Genomic DNA, 15,204 nt, shown 5'->3' on the forward strand with positions numbered 1-15,204 from the left:
ACGTCAATCTCAACTTTAGATTATAAATCTACTGGCAGGACTTCACTAAGTAGATAATTTTGTAGGTAATTCTCAACATGACCACATGACCTCTACATTTGTTTGTTTGTTTGTTTTTTTTTTTTTTTTTTTTCTTTTAGATGGAGTTTTGCTCTTTTGTCCAGGCTGGAGTGAAGTGGTGTTATCTTGGCTCACTGCAACCTCCACCCCCCAGGTTCAAGCAATTCTCCCATCTCAGCCTCCCAAGTAGTTGGGATAACAGGTGCCCACCACCATGCCCGGCTAATTTTTGTATTTTTAGTAGAGACAGGGTTTCACCATTTTGGCCAGGCTGGTCTGCAATTCCTGACCTCAGGTGATCCACCCACCTTGGCCTCCCAAAGTGCTGGGCTTATAGTGTGAGCCACCATGCACGTCCTTCATTTTCATTTTATCATACACAGATGGGAGTACATTTTCCTAAATTTGAAACATGAGAAAAACAAAATATGAACTGATAAAAGCACAACAGTATTATTCTTTTCAAAACTTACTCCGCTGGCTACTAAAATAAGGGCCGATGATTTTACCAGGCCTTTAAAAAATTTCTTATAGAGAAGATCAATTTTCTGCCTTGTGCAGTAGTCTGCACCTAGTCCAATTTTAATTAAAAATTGAAAACCAATAACCCTATATATTGTTCAGCTTCGTGTCTTACATGCGAACACAGTTTATCTTGTAAATTATGTAGGAAAATAATGGACGAAGTTGTTTCTAGCTGGTTTGTGTCTTTGATTTCCTGCCAATGGCTAAGAAATTTCCTTTACTTTCCTTTTGTCTTAAAGACATTATATTACTGCACAAGTGTAGAAGTAATTAAGGACTTATCAGGACAAAATTTGGCTTTTACAAAATCCCATATATTAATAAAAATCAAGAATGTGGGGTGATTTTTTTTTTTGACTTTTAATTTTTAATAGTAGGCCAGGCACTGTGGATAAATGGTTCTACCTCAGTATTTTCCTCACATCTGCGTTGTATGTACCAGGCCTACCAGAACACTTTCAGAACTAATTAACGTTTACAGAAAGTATAAGACTACTTGGGTGGAAGTCTCCATGAGAACTACAAGGTGGATAGTAGCCAGCTACGTGAAAGAGGTACAGTAAGTATCACTTTTCTTTTCTCAGGGAACTTTAAAGGAATGGCTTTGAGACGAAGAGTAAAATGAGAAGCATTTGTGAAACAGCTGCTCCTGAATGTTCTTTTTAGTCTTCCATTGTGTCAGAGTTACATAAGAGTTAAGCTGTCTCATCAATTCCATGTATGTGTACCATAAGATTTAATAAGCAATTTATTTTGGGAAAGTCAGTGAATCATGTGACATCATCCTGCTCTGAAGATCCTTATATTTTGAGTGTAAAGTCGTGACAAAGCATAGTTCTATATGGAAACATTTATTTTTCCAATTACCTTCTCTTTCCTACAACAAAATTATCCAGAAAACGTCAGATTTGATTGACCTTTAAGGCCATGTGGTATTAAAGAAACAGAGGTGAATGATATGAAGAAGAAATCGTGCAATGTTTTACTTCAGTAATGACAGCAAGGTATTGTAGGCTGATCATATAAAAAATATTACTGAGTCATATAATTGAATTAATTATCTAACCAATACAGAAAACTTGTTTCTTCTACACCACAGGGATAATCATACAGGTATAGTTGAAACATACAGTGTGTGAAAGAGTTCCTTAAACCATTGAGCAGTTAATTTTAATAAAATACAGGCTTAATTATCTGAAAAAATATTTCAAATTTGTCAATATTCACTTTCTTGAGAACTGTTTGAAATATTTATTTCAAGCAGAACGTCTAGCATAGACAGACTAAAAAATAATAATAATATAAAAATGAAATTCTTTGGATCCAAAAATGTGATTATGGGGTTAGGTTTCACCATAGAATGAAAATATCAAAGAAATGAGTATTTTTAAAAAGTATATGAAGGCCAGGAGTGGTGGCTCACGCCTATAATCCCGTCACTTTGGGAGGCCAAGGTGGGCAGATCACGAGGTCAGGAGATCGAGGCCATCCTGGCCAACATGGTGAATCCCTGTCTCTAAAAAAATACAAAAATTAGCTGCGCATGGTGGCGGGCACCTGTAATCCAAGCTACTCAGAGGCTGAGGCAAGAGAATTGCTAGAACCCAGGAGGCGGAGGTTGCAGTGAGCCAAGATGTCGCCACTGCACTCCAGTCTGGCAACAGAGCGAGACTCCATCTCAAAAAAAAAAAAAAAAAAAGCATATGTAAATAATTAAACTAACCATCATACGTAGGCAGGAACTTAATTACAGACTGGCTTTTGATGTAGAGTTAAGCTTTAGGACTGAAGGACACAAAATCTAGTGAAAGCATGCCAGCACATTTTGGAAGGTATTAGTAAATGGACCGATATCCTTGTCTATTGCTACAAAGGTCAACTTGACTTTCAAGGTCAAGTCAAAGTCAGCTTGCCTTTTAACATTCCATTGAACTCTCCTAAACATGTAGCATATTAATAAAGCAGAGCTAAACTTGTTAGAACTCACTACAGTAAGGGGGAACATCAGCTTGAAAGAGTTAAGGACACTTAGTAGCATTTAAGAAGTTGGGAACCAAAGTAGATATTTATAGACTTTGGAGTTTGGACTTGGTGTTTTATGGTAGATTTTCCCAAGATAGGAACTATTAGAGACCGGACAAAGTCTCTGATGTAATATACTAGAATTGGCAGGCATGGCAAAGCAAAGGTTTTGTGGTTAGTCTTAAATATTAAACTATGGCTTCTTAAAGAGTTTCCTAAGGTCAGGAGACTGTTGTATTAGATAATTGGTCTGCAAGAAATTCCGAATACAAACAGTAAAATTATTTATTGGTTTAGAGTTTTATCTTTCATAGGAAATATTTCCCTGAACCAAAGAACTAAGTCATGGTGTCAGAGATCATCTCAATATATAGTCCTAATAGATATGCCATGTGAATCCAGAAGGTCACAATTTTCAAGTGTAATAGACCATGGTGATTAAGTAGGTTAATCAATTTTTTTTTGAGACGGAGTCTCCCTCTGTCGCCCAGGCTGGAGGGCAGTGGCCGGATCTCAGCTCACTACAAGCTCCTCCTTCCGGGTTTACGCCATTCTCCTGCCTCAGCCTCCTGAGTAGCTGGGACTACAGGCGCCCGCCGCCTCGCCTGGCTGGTTTTTTGTATTTTTTAGTAGAGACGGGTTTCACTGTGTTAGCCAGGATGGTCTCGATCTCCTGACCTCGTGATCCGCCTGTCTCGGCCTCCCAAAGTGCTGGGATTACAGGCTTGAGCCACTGCGCCTGGCCGGTTAATCAATTTTTTAAGGTCTGATTTTATTTTATTTATTTTTCTAACATGTATTTTTTTTTCTTAAATAAGTGTGGTCATACTTTAATTACATTCTATTATAGCTGTTCATTCGAGATTATGATGTTATCAATTTGTTATAGGTTATATACTATTCCATTGAGCATGCCAGAGTTCAAATGTTATACTATTTTGGAAATTGTATTGAAACTATTCATGTTTTCTCTATTATTAAAAATCTCTTCAATTGACATGTCAGTAGAACACGTTTTGGACAGTATTGTCTTTTTGTTTCCTAACCATATTATGCTACATCCAATATTTCAGTTGTTTATCAGTTTCAATGGAGAGAAAATACCATTTATTCGACAGTATTATTGACATCTAACAAATACACACCAATTTAAATTCCAAATCTTACATGCAACCATCAAAATGTTGTGACAGGACTTGCATATGTTGATTTTAACGAGACAAGCAATCACTTGAGACATAGGATCACAGTCAACAGTGCTCTTGTCCAAATAGCACTGACACCAAGAGAGCACAGCAAAATGTGAAGCATGACACAGTCCATTTATCCTCTAGGGTTCCACTGAGAAATCTGTATACAAATTCTCATTTAAAAATGCACAGCTAGGCCAGGCACAGTGGCTTCCGCCTGTAATCCCAGCACTTTAGGAGGCCAAGGCAAGTGGATCACCTGAGGTCGGGTTCAAGATGAGCCTGGCCAACATGGTGAAACCCTGACCCTACTAAAAAATCAGAAATTAGCTGGGTGTGGTGGCAGGTTTCTGTAATCCCAGCTACTTGGGAGGCTGAGGAAGGAGAATCGCTTAAACCTGGGAGGCAGAGGTTGCAGTGAGCCAAGACCACGCCATTGCACTCCAGCCTGGGCAATGAAAACGAGACTCCATCTCAAAAAAAAAAAAAAAAAATGCACAGCTAGGCCTAAATTTATAAATATATTTTCCAGAGTTCTGGAATGACTCTTTAATCAAGGAAAGCCTTCTTTAGAGTCTTATAAAAGTAAAATTAAAATAAAAAATCCACAGTATGATATTTACAATGGGCATAGTATTGTTTTATATCAAAACCAACATTATTATATATTAACTGTGATATATTATTATTTTAAATACTTTGTAAAGTTAGTTGATCAAGTGATTCAGAATTTGGAAAATTCCAGAGCCAGTGCATGAGAGAGAGTGGGTTATGAAGGGAACAATAGTGAGGAGGGTGATGGGCACAGTTATAATCAATGGAAATTGTGCCAAACAGCAAAGTGACACTTAAAGCACTCCTTAAGAAGTGGAGAGAAAAAAACGGGGAACCTATCCCTGTATTACCCAGGAAAGTGGGACCAGTTCTGGCATTCTTAATGAAGGACAGTTACTTTAATAGCTGTATTTATCTAAATTACTTATGTTTTAATTCATTGCAGCAACTGTTTTCCGTGGGGAAGAATAGAGAAGACAAGCTGATAGGATATTTGCCATCATTTGATACATCTGGGGCTTGGGGCTGGGTAAAAATAGAGATGTAGGAGTAAATGAAGAATGAACCAACACGGTAGTGCCCTCCTTAAAAACACACTTACTTATGCTTAACCTCTGAATAATAACTATATTTGAAAACAATAACTCATATCCAAAGCACTCCTCCCCTTGAGAGGAGATTTCAGTAGTGGAAGCTCATTGATACAACATATGCTTGGCAAACTCAAACAAAAGATTTGCATATTAAGTGTCTTCTTGTTAGGCCATTTTCTGCACACAGCTAAAATGCAAGGTGTTATGCCAAAGTGTTCCTGTTGCTGATTCAAGGGTTTCTTGGGTGAATAATGATCTCAAATACTCTACCTGCACAGGCTTCTAATATAAATTTTGATAACTCTTTCTTTTAGCTCTTTATACAAGTGAAAATAAAAGAGCTGTAAGGTGACAAGTTACAAAAATCAAATATTTGCCCTAAGCAGTGTTATACTAATAAATTTATAATACAATGATATTATAAGAAAATATTGCTAATTACTTGTTGGCGTTATATCTCAGAATAATGAAGTTGGGTATTTAGCATATAAAAGGTTGTTTTCTTTAAATATGCCTTTCTTCTTTTTTTTTCCATTAAAATTTTCATAAAACAGCTTTAAAAAAACTATTCACCTATTGCATGTAATGACAAAGGCAATTCCACAAGATTACCGTGTTTGAGCAATTAAATAACTTGCTCCAAATCATACAGAAAGAAACAGTGCTAAGCTTTGTTTTTTGATAGTTTATCTATAAGAGCAATGTATGTCTCAAAAATATTAATGTTCTTTATAAACAAAATTCCCTTCTTTCAAAGTATTTTTCTTCTTGATTCTATTAAAACAGAAATATTTGATATCTCAATACTTTTAAGTATTTTTGGACTATTGTTTAAAACCTCTCCTCCATTTTAATGGAATGTTTCTGCATTCCCTTAAATGAAAATCTGTTAATACCAAGCAGAGAAAAATAGCTTAGGAAACCTAAGTTTACATATAACAGGATAAGAATAGCCAACCTTGGAAATAAGGTATTTCACAAGAAATACAATATAACATCAAAAAGAAAAGAAAAGAAAAGAACTTCAACTAAATCAACTGATGAAAATCTACTTTTCCTTTGTTGGACCAAATTGTAGAATTATTTAACATGACCTATCACTTCTGAACTAGTTTAGTTTAACTAGTTCAGGCCTTAACTAGTTGAGGCCTTATTTGATGATCATCAACTAGAGACAAAGATGGATATTGAAAAGAATAGTCTTAACCACATAAGAAGATACTTCATACATGAGGAAAGACTAACTACAGTGTAGAATCTTATCTCAGAACAAAAATAATGAAACCTGAGAAATAAACAAAAATCCAAAGCAGATTTACAATGGAGTCTCTTTGAAGTGCAATAACCAACACTGGGCATATATATTCCTGAGTGTCTTAAAAGTGCAGCAGAATGCCCACGTTGCAGAGAATGCTACTCTGAAAGTGCTTCCTTTAAAATCACCCTGACAGCAAGGATTTTATTAATTGTATTCACACTTAGAGGCATCTACTGCATTCTTTATAGAGCCTAACATTTAAAAATGACAATAAATAATCTTTGATGAAATAGTTCTTTTTTCTTTCATCCTTTAAAAATTTTCTGCAAAAATCAATAGATACTGCATTTAAAGGTAAGAAAAACAAATTTAAATTTATAATTTACAGTTTTTTATGTGTTTTAAGTGGGTTTTTTTTTTCTGTTTTTCTTCAAAATTTGAGATTACATCTTTCTTGCCCAGCTTTCTGGAATTAAGGTCCTTTTCTTATTCATAGACACCGATATCCACTTTGTCTTTTCAAAGACCATTTTTTGGACATCCTTCTATGTGATTATGTCTTACTTGACTTTTCTTGGCAGTTTCATTTTGTCGTTGACAAACTTAACATTGCTGCACAGTCAAATCACATACATGGAAGATTATAATTTACCCACAGAGAATTATTTGATAGTCTTTTGTTGTTGCTGTTTTGTTAGTTTGTTTTACAGTTTTACCACATGAGTCTGGTAAATAAAAGAACAACAGTGGCATAGTTGCACTAAATTGCCCTACTCACCTAGTTACCTGAGATTTGATTGGCTTTTTGTAAGATTGCTTCTCGTAAGGAAGTAAGTTCTTTAGAAAAGTCTATTAGCACTGAACTTTAGAATTAAACATGGATATATTTATTTCTTTTTATAATTTTAATATGTGGTATGTTTATAGTATATTCGTCTATCCTGGATGAATAGTTGATCTATTATCTCTCTTGCTAGTTGCTGTGCAAAAACCAATAGTTGTTAGTAACCTGGATAGTTTTGCATTTCTCTGAAGTGTAGCAATCTTGGAAAACCTTAATCAATGCCTTAGATGAGAGTAAAGATTGGAAACCTGTACAACTGCTACATCTCTCCTGTACTCATGTCTTGCAGCTAAGTTTCACTGCCTTCTCTGTCACCGATTTGACCAGCTGAGAATCCTGGAAGCAGGTCCTCTTGTGCAGGCCAGTCCTCTTACCACCTTTCATAGTCCAAACTTTTACCCTGTAGATGCTGGGAGGCTGATCTCTACGCCAACTCTCGGCAACTTCGCCTGTACTCTCTGGCCTGACACACTGCCCTTTTTGCTCATTAATTCAAATACATTCTGTCCTCAAGTTCCAACTCAAGTTTAGTTTTACTTCATTTTATTTTACTTTTTATTGTCTTGGATGATGACATTATGACTAAGTTAGTTAACAAAGAATCCCAAAGTCTTTGTAACTTAGGAAAACAAAAAGCTGTTTTTCATTCACTCAAAGTCCCCTGCAGACCTGAGGACTCCTCAAAGCCATAGTCCTGCATATAGTGACTCATTGATTCAGGCTGTTGGATACTTTGACTTGACATTTTTAACAAAGACTTCCTTCACTTTTGTCACAAAAGAAGAGAAGAGGTGGCTGGGCACGGTGGCTCACACCTGTAATCCTAGCACTTTGGGAGGCCGAGGCAGGTGGATCACTTGAGGTCAGGAGTTCGAAAGCAGCCTGGCCAACGTGGTGAAATCCTGTCTCTACTAAAACTACGAAAAATTAGCAGATCATGATGGTTGACACCTGTAATCCCAGCTACTCAGGAGGCTGAGGCAGGAGAATCACTGGAACCCAGAAGGCGGAAGTTGCAGTGAGCCAAAATCGTGCCATTGTACTCCAGCCTGGGCAACAAGAGCAAAACTCCGTCTCAGAAAATAATAAATAAATAAATAAATAAATAAATAAATAAATAAATAAGAGAAGAGGCTGCAGTATTTGGGTGACTGTTAAATGCTTAAGTCCTAACGTAATGCACATCACCTTTACTTACTTTTTTTTTCTACTTACATATTGACCAGAACCTGTCATATAAACTGCACTCCTAACTCCAAAGAGGTTAAGAAATTTAACTTCCTCGTGTGCCTGAGAGATGAAGAGACAGGATACTTGCAACATAAAAATTTTAACAAAAATATAAAATAATAGGCAAGATCTAAATAATATAAAGAAAAAGTTTGCATACACATATACAGTACACTTTTTTGTAGTCTTAATGAAACTAATGTTTTACAAAATTCTATATAAGGCCAGATTGAAAATGAAAATCAATAGCAAAAACAAATAGAATTCATTATTGAAACACAGCAATAAACATAGCTAATATGCTTAGAAATTAGTAGTAAAATTAAAAAAGCACTAAAACTAAGTTATAGACACTTTAAGAAGATTATAAAGTGAAAAAAATCTATGATAATATTAATGACAACACTAAAATGTAATATTTATGTGAACCTTATTGTTTGTCAAACACAATTTGCATTTTTTACCTCATTTATCCTAATAACCTCTGTGTGAGGTACTTATATCCTTATCATCAATTTTTCTTAGAGAAGAGTTGACTGAGGCAGACTAGGGTTGATGTGCCAAAGGTCACAAAGACAGTGACTGGAAGAGAAGAACCAAGATTTGTAGTGCCACTAAGACAACAATTATATGATTAAATAGTATGTGACATGATTTCAGCAATGCCTCAGAGATGATAATTTAACTCTTTAAAGCAAGATATTAGAAAGTAAACAAAAATGTGCCTAGAGATGGGAACAACTAAAGAATATGTAAATAAATTTTAAAAGAAGGGGAAAAGTATAACTAATAAAACAAATAATTAACTCTGTTAATAGGTAAATTTAAGAAAAAATAATCAAAAATATTAAAACATCACAAAAAAACTCACAAGTTTATAATTGTGGATAAGAAATCTACAGAGATACAAAAGCAATTTAGAATAATTGGTAAAGACTGTATTAAGAACATAGAAGTACATCAAAAGTCACAAAAACATGTATGATTTATTTAATTATAAACTAATCCGATTGAGCTCAGAAGACTTATAAATAGGAGTACACCAATTAATTTTGGTGTAATTAGAATTTCCTGAAACAGAATAGAATGATGATTTTATGGACAAGAAGGTAAAGGAAATCAGAAGATACTGGCAAAAAGGTATAAACTTTGTTATAAGATGAATAAATTCCAAGGAGCTAACGTACAGAATGGTAACTCCAGTTAACAATAATGTATTGTATACTTGAAATTTGCTAAGATCATAGATCTCAAATACTATTTTACACACAAGAAACATGGTACTTAGGTGAGGTCATAGATATGCTAACTAACTTAATTGTGCTAATCATTTCACTATATATAAAATAAAAAATAATTTTGTTAAATAATGATCATCTAAACAAAGCTCAATATTAGGTGACTTTGTCACCTCTAATCTAGTGGGAAATATTGGAATTCAAATATATTAAAAATTAATCAGTAGAGAGTTTTGCAAAAAAAAAAACAACAAACAAAATGAATTCAACATAGCAATATAAAGCCATATCACTACCTGATAAAGATAACATAAACAGACTTCCAATTATATGCATATGGTATGACAGGTGCCCTGAAGTTACCTATGTCAATAAAACACCTATTTTATGAATAAGATACATTCTTTGTAGCATTGATGAACCCAGAGGTGGCAAAAGAGGTCTGCAAGAACCCATCCATTCACTTTAAAAAAAAATCATATCTTGGTTCCAGCACTTGAAGTGCCAATCTCAGGACACACAGAAAGAGATGAAGGAGAGGGTTTAGAATGTTATTTAAATTTAGACATCATTAAATATGCACAGTAAAGTTTTATGGATGATTAGATCAGAGTCTATAAATACTAGACCAGCAGATGTAAAATAAATTAAAAAAAAAACAACAAAAATTTTAAAACAGTAAAACAGATATTAATTAATATAAAGGCAGTAATAAGAAATAAGGCATGGAAATAGTGAACCCAACTTTAATGTAAATCACAATAAATTTAATTGGGCTAAACATATTATTAAATGTTGAGAAATCGTGATGGAGTCTACAAATAAATGTGTCAGGTACAAACACTTCATTTAGTGTAGTTAAATGTGTGAACCCCAAATATCTTCTCTGGTTTCAGTAAAATTAGGAAGTTTGTTTTGCCAAAGTTAAGAATGCACGCCTGTGACACTGCCTCAAGAAGGTCTGATGACATGTGCCCAGGGTGGTCAGGGCACAGCTTGGTTTTATACATTTTAGGGAGACATGAGTCATCAATGAATATAGGTAAGATGTACACTGGTTTGGTTCAGAAAGGTGGGACAACTTGAGAGGGGGCTTCCAGGTCATAGGTAGATAAGAGAAAAATGGTTGCATTCTTTTGAGTTTCTGATTAAACTTTCCAAAGAGGCAATCAGATCTACATTTATATCAGTAAGCAACGGAATGACTTCGAATAGAATGGGAGGCAAATTTGCCCGAAGCAGTTTCCATCTTGACTTTTCCTTTTAGCTTAGTTATTTGGGGGTCCCCAGATTTTTTTCCTTTCACAAATGACATGTTCATGATTTTCCATGTATTATCATGCTATATAAATAAAACAGATATTATAGATATATTATTTGCATGTGTCAACCATTACATTTAAAATAAAGATAAAATAGTATCAACATGTAATCACTTAAAGAACAATCTCATTTCAATATCAAAACAATGATGTCAAATAAATTGCTAGTATCAATTACCACATTTTCTATTCTAATAAGAATACAATTTAAATTGACTACAACAATCAAAAAATATTTTGTGTAATGTTTTAAATTTGGGAGGTAATTTCTATTTGGAAGTATCTTATTTTTAAAGTTGCAGGACTGTACTAAAGCCCATTTTTTCTCCATCTCTTCACTGGTCCATCTAAGAGTAAAGTTTGCTTGCTAAAATCCTATATCTATTCTACTTAACAGATCAAAGTTCTGCCTTTATGGTTATAAAATATCTTAGCAACTTTCAATCACATATACATACATTGCACAATTCTGCAAAAAGTGAATGTCTTCTCTGGTTGCTTCTGTAATAGACTCACAATTTAATATTATTAGAAATGAGTATTACTCATGCCACCCGCGTTATGAAAGAATGAAAAGGGAAGCTCCTCAGGTGCCTTGATTTTCCAAAAAGATATCTTAGAATTGCTGCCACCAAACAATGTACTCTGTGGAGCTGAGAAGGACAGGATGTATTATGCTAAGAATGTACATATGCTAAGAAAATTGTGAAACTATGCCAAATTTAATATTGTGTTTTTGTATTCAAAAGTTATAAAACTCTTTAGGATGAGAGCTTGATCACGGGTCTGCAAGCTCATTAACCAGACAGGTGCAGCACACTAGAATGCATAAATAAGCATATGCCTATAGTATCTTTAATTTACATTTTGGTATTCACTCAAAATAGAACTACCATTTGACCCAGCAATTCCATTACTGGGAATATCTCAAAGGAAAATAAATCATTCTACCAAAATTATACCTGCACTCATATGTTCATTGCACCACTATTCACGATAGCAGACATGGCATCAATCTAAATGCCCATCAACAGAAGACTGGATAAAGAAAATGTAGTACATATACATCATGGAATACTACACAGTCATAAACAAGAATGAGATTATATCCTTTGTAGCAACATGGATGCAGCTGAAGGTCATTATCCTAAGAAAATTAACACAAAACAAAAAACCAAATATCACATGTACTAACTTATAAGTGAGTGCTAAACATTGGGTACACATGGACATAAAGATGTGAATGACAGATACTGGGAACTACTGGAGGGGGAGAGAGGGTAGGGGCAAGGGCTGAAAAACTACCTATTGGATACTATGCTCACCACCTGGATGATGGGATCATTTATATCCCAAACCTTAGTATCATGGAGTTTACTCATGTAGTAAATATATACATGTATCCCCTGAATCTAAAAGTAGAAATTATTTTAAAAATAATTATTATTTTCATATAAATCAACTTAAATAAAAATATACGTATAAAATATGTATCTATCTTGATTACTGTTTTGTCATCTGATTAAATTTTGCACTCAAGAAAAGTCCCTGTCACTTTCCCCTAGTCCTGATCATATACAATATATGTATATCATATACTGATATATAGACTAGAACTAGATTATTTAGCACACAATATTACTATTGAATTTGAATTAAATAAACTCTATAAAACTGGTCATGTAATCTCCTTGGTGAGTTTTATGGTAGGGACTTTTACTCCAAATTCAACTTCAGTTTGGACTATCTCAACCCATCAGTTTCTAAAAATATTTTTTATTCTCAAAGTCATTCACCTATACGCAAATGAATGTATTCATCCTTCAGATATAGTCATATGTTGAAGTGTCGGAGAGTCCATAGTAAGTCTAGTGATGTTTATTCCCTGATGCCTTAAGTCCCACCTCATCTTACATTAAAATCTTTATAGAGTCAATTTAATGTTAACAAGCAGGAAACTATTTATCTTAAATTTAGGCTTTCATTGCTACTCATCCTACTGCATATTTAATATACATTAAAAAAGAAATACATGCATCCCTAAATAAACTGAATATCAACTTGGGTATGTGATTTAAATGCACTGAACATCCACATTTTCCTTGAGCTTTACACAGCATTCTCTTACTTTCTCTAGGTTACTGATGCACTTTTCCTTTGATAAGGTGTTATATAATGCCCATGAAAGAGATTTAAGTTAATCATTGTTTTAAAGTTAACTTCTTTTTGCTTTTTATAATTTTTCTCTTGAAGAAAGATAAATGTAGTTACTTCCAGGGTGGATTTTTCTTCTCCTAGATACTCATTGCTCTTCCTTTAAGATGCACAAAAACAATTTTCTTCTAGAACAACATACCTGCCATAGTGTATTGATTGCTTTTTGGTTTGAGGAATTTGAATGAGCAACTACATTTCATCCTACTGGGAAACACTAAACCATACTAGTATTACATTTTGGTGGGAGGAAGATGAAGAAGCTAGGATAAAACGGGAAGGAAGATAAATGAGCTCAATTTCATAGGAGTAAGGCCTTTTTTCCCTCAACACCTGTAGTTTGCTCTCACATTCATTCTCCCTTTCTTTCAACCCACATGTGCACACATACACACACACACACACACAGAATTGCACTTTAATCTTCTTTGGCATTGCAAGAAACTCCATGAATAACTCATGAATATAAGAATGAATTATGCATTAGTTGACTCAAAACAAACTGCTTCCAGGTGATTTGATTTAAAAAGCTTATGATTGACAAGTGAAAATAATTAGTAAACATCTAGATTATAAAATGTGTGCACAATATTACAAAACGTTAAAAGGGTTAAAAATGGCACTAAAGAGAGAAGAAATAATTGTTCTTCTCTCAATTATCCATAAACATTTGTTAAAATTCCACAGTTATTGTAACTTTGATTCTGCATTATTTATACCACTACTATGCTCCACTGATTTCAAGTTTTTGATTTTATAAAAAGAGTGAAAGAATACATTGCTTATTCCTGGCCTAGAGCAGTATGTTTTAAACTGTGAGCAAATGGTTTGGGGAATGACACAATAAAATTTTCAGAAGGAAGTTAATAGATGTGTGTGCTCAATCAGAAAGAACTTTAATTTTTACATAAACAAATTTTCATGTTCTAAAAGAATGGAAAAGTGAATCCTATGTATATTAAATAATAAGCCCAAATGTATTCAATATGATTTTTATGAATTGTATGTTGGTGTGTACAGTTTGTATGATGGTGACATGAAACCCTGTCATCAGGACTTACATTCCAGTGTTGTATGGTTTATAAAATGCCTTTCCTAGTAATGTATTCATGTGTTTATCTAAGTATAAATACTGGATATCCCACTACTATAAATACAAATCTGAAGGAGGATGTAATTTATCCCAGATAACTAAAGAATTCTAAGAGAAAAAGATAAAAAGATGAGGTCATATCTCACCTGTTTCTACAGAAAATCCCTTTGCTTGTTATAGAATGAACATCAGATTGGATTTAAGCAGAATCATTATTTTTCTGAGCTACAGGCTTTGCTCTCAACTCAAGTGTAGATTCTTGTCAAGCACTGCCCTTTCTAACTCCTCTCAGCTGGAGTCTGAAACTCTTAGCCATCAGATTGAACCTTCACTGTACCTCAGCCAGCCCCAAAAAGTATAATCTTCCTAATTCTGATTAGTAAGAAAACAGGAACAGGAAAGAGTTTTGTCACAGAATCTAACATCTCCCCTTCGTAAAGTTTTATGTTTTGCATCATTACATTAATGTCAGTGAGAATAAGATAACATAGGTGAATTATCTGAGAAAATTGAAGTTACCTCAAACCTGTCAATGTAAATCCTAAAACTAACTGAAATCTATTCAAAATGCCAATCGATACAGCAATGTTTAAGAAAGATGGTTCCACACATAATAGAATCAGTTTTTCAATGATGCTTAATATTTTTTGTAACATTTAGGGAAAAATGTGAGTATCAAATTGTTAATCTTGTCCGGGCGCAGTGGCTCATGCCTGTAATCCTAGCACTTTGGGACGCCAAGGTGGGCAGATCACTTGAGGTCAGTAGTTCGAAACCAGCCTGGCCAACATGGTGAAACCCTCTCTCTACTAAAAGTACAAAAAAAAGAGCCAGATGTGAGGGCATGCATCTGTAATTCCAGCTACTCAGGAGACTGAGGCATGAGAATTGCTTGAACCCAGGAAGTGGAGGTTGCACTGAGTGGGGATCATGCCACTGCACTCTAGCCTGGGCGACAGAGTGAGACTACTTCTCAAAAAAAAATAAAAAATTAAAAAAAAATGTCAATCTTTCTTTTCCTAAAATTCATGTTGGCATAGAATAATCTATGAGTATCTTA

The sequence above is a fragment of the Macaca thibetana genome, chromosome 13 (assembly GCF_024542745.1).
Source record: "Macaca thibetana thibetana isolate TM-01 chromosome 13, ASM2454274v1, whole genome shotgun sequence".
NCBI classification, from domain to species: Eukaryota; Metazoa; Chordata; class Mammalia; order Primates; family Cercopithecidae; genus Macaca; species Macaca thibetana.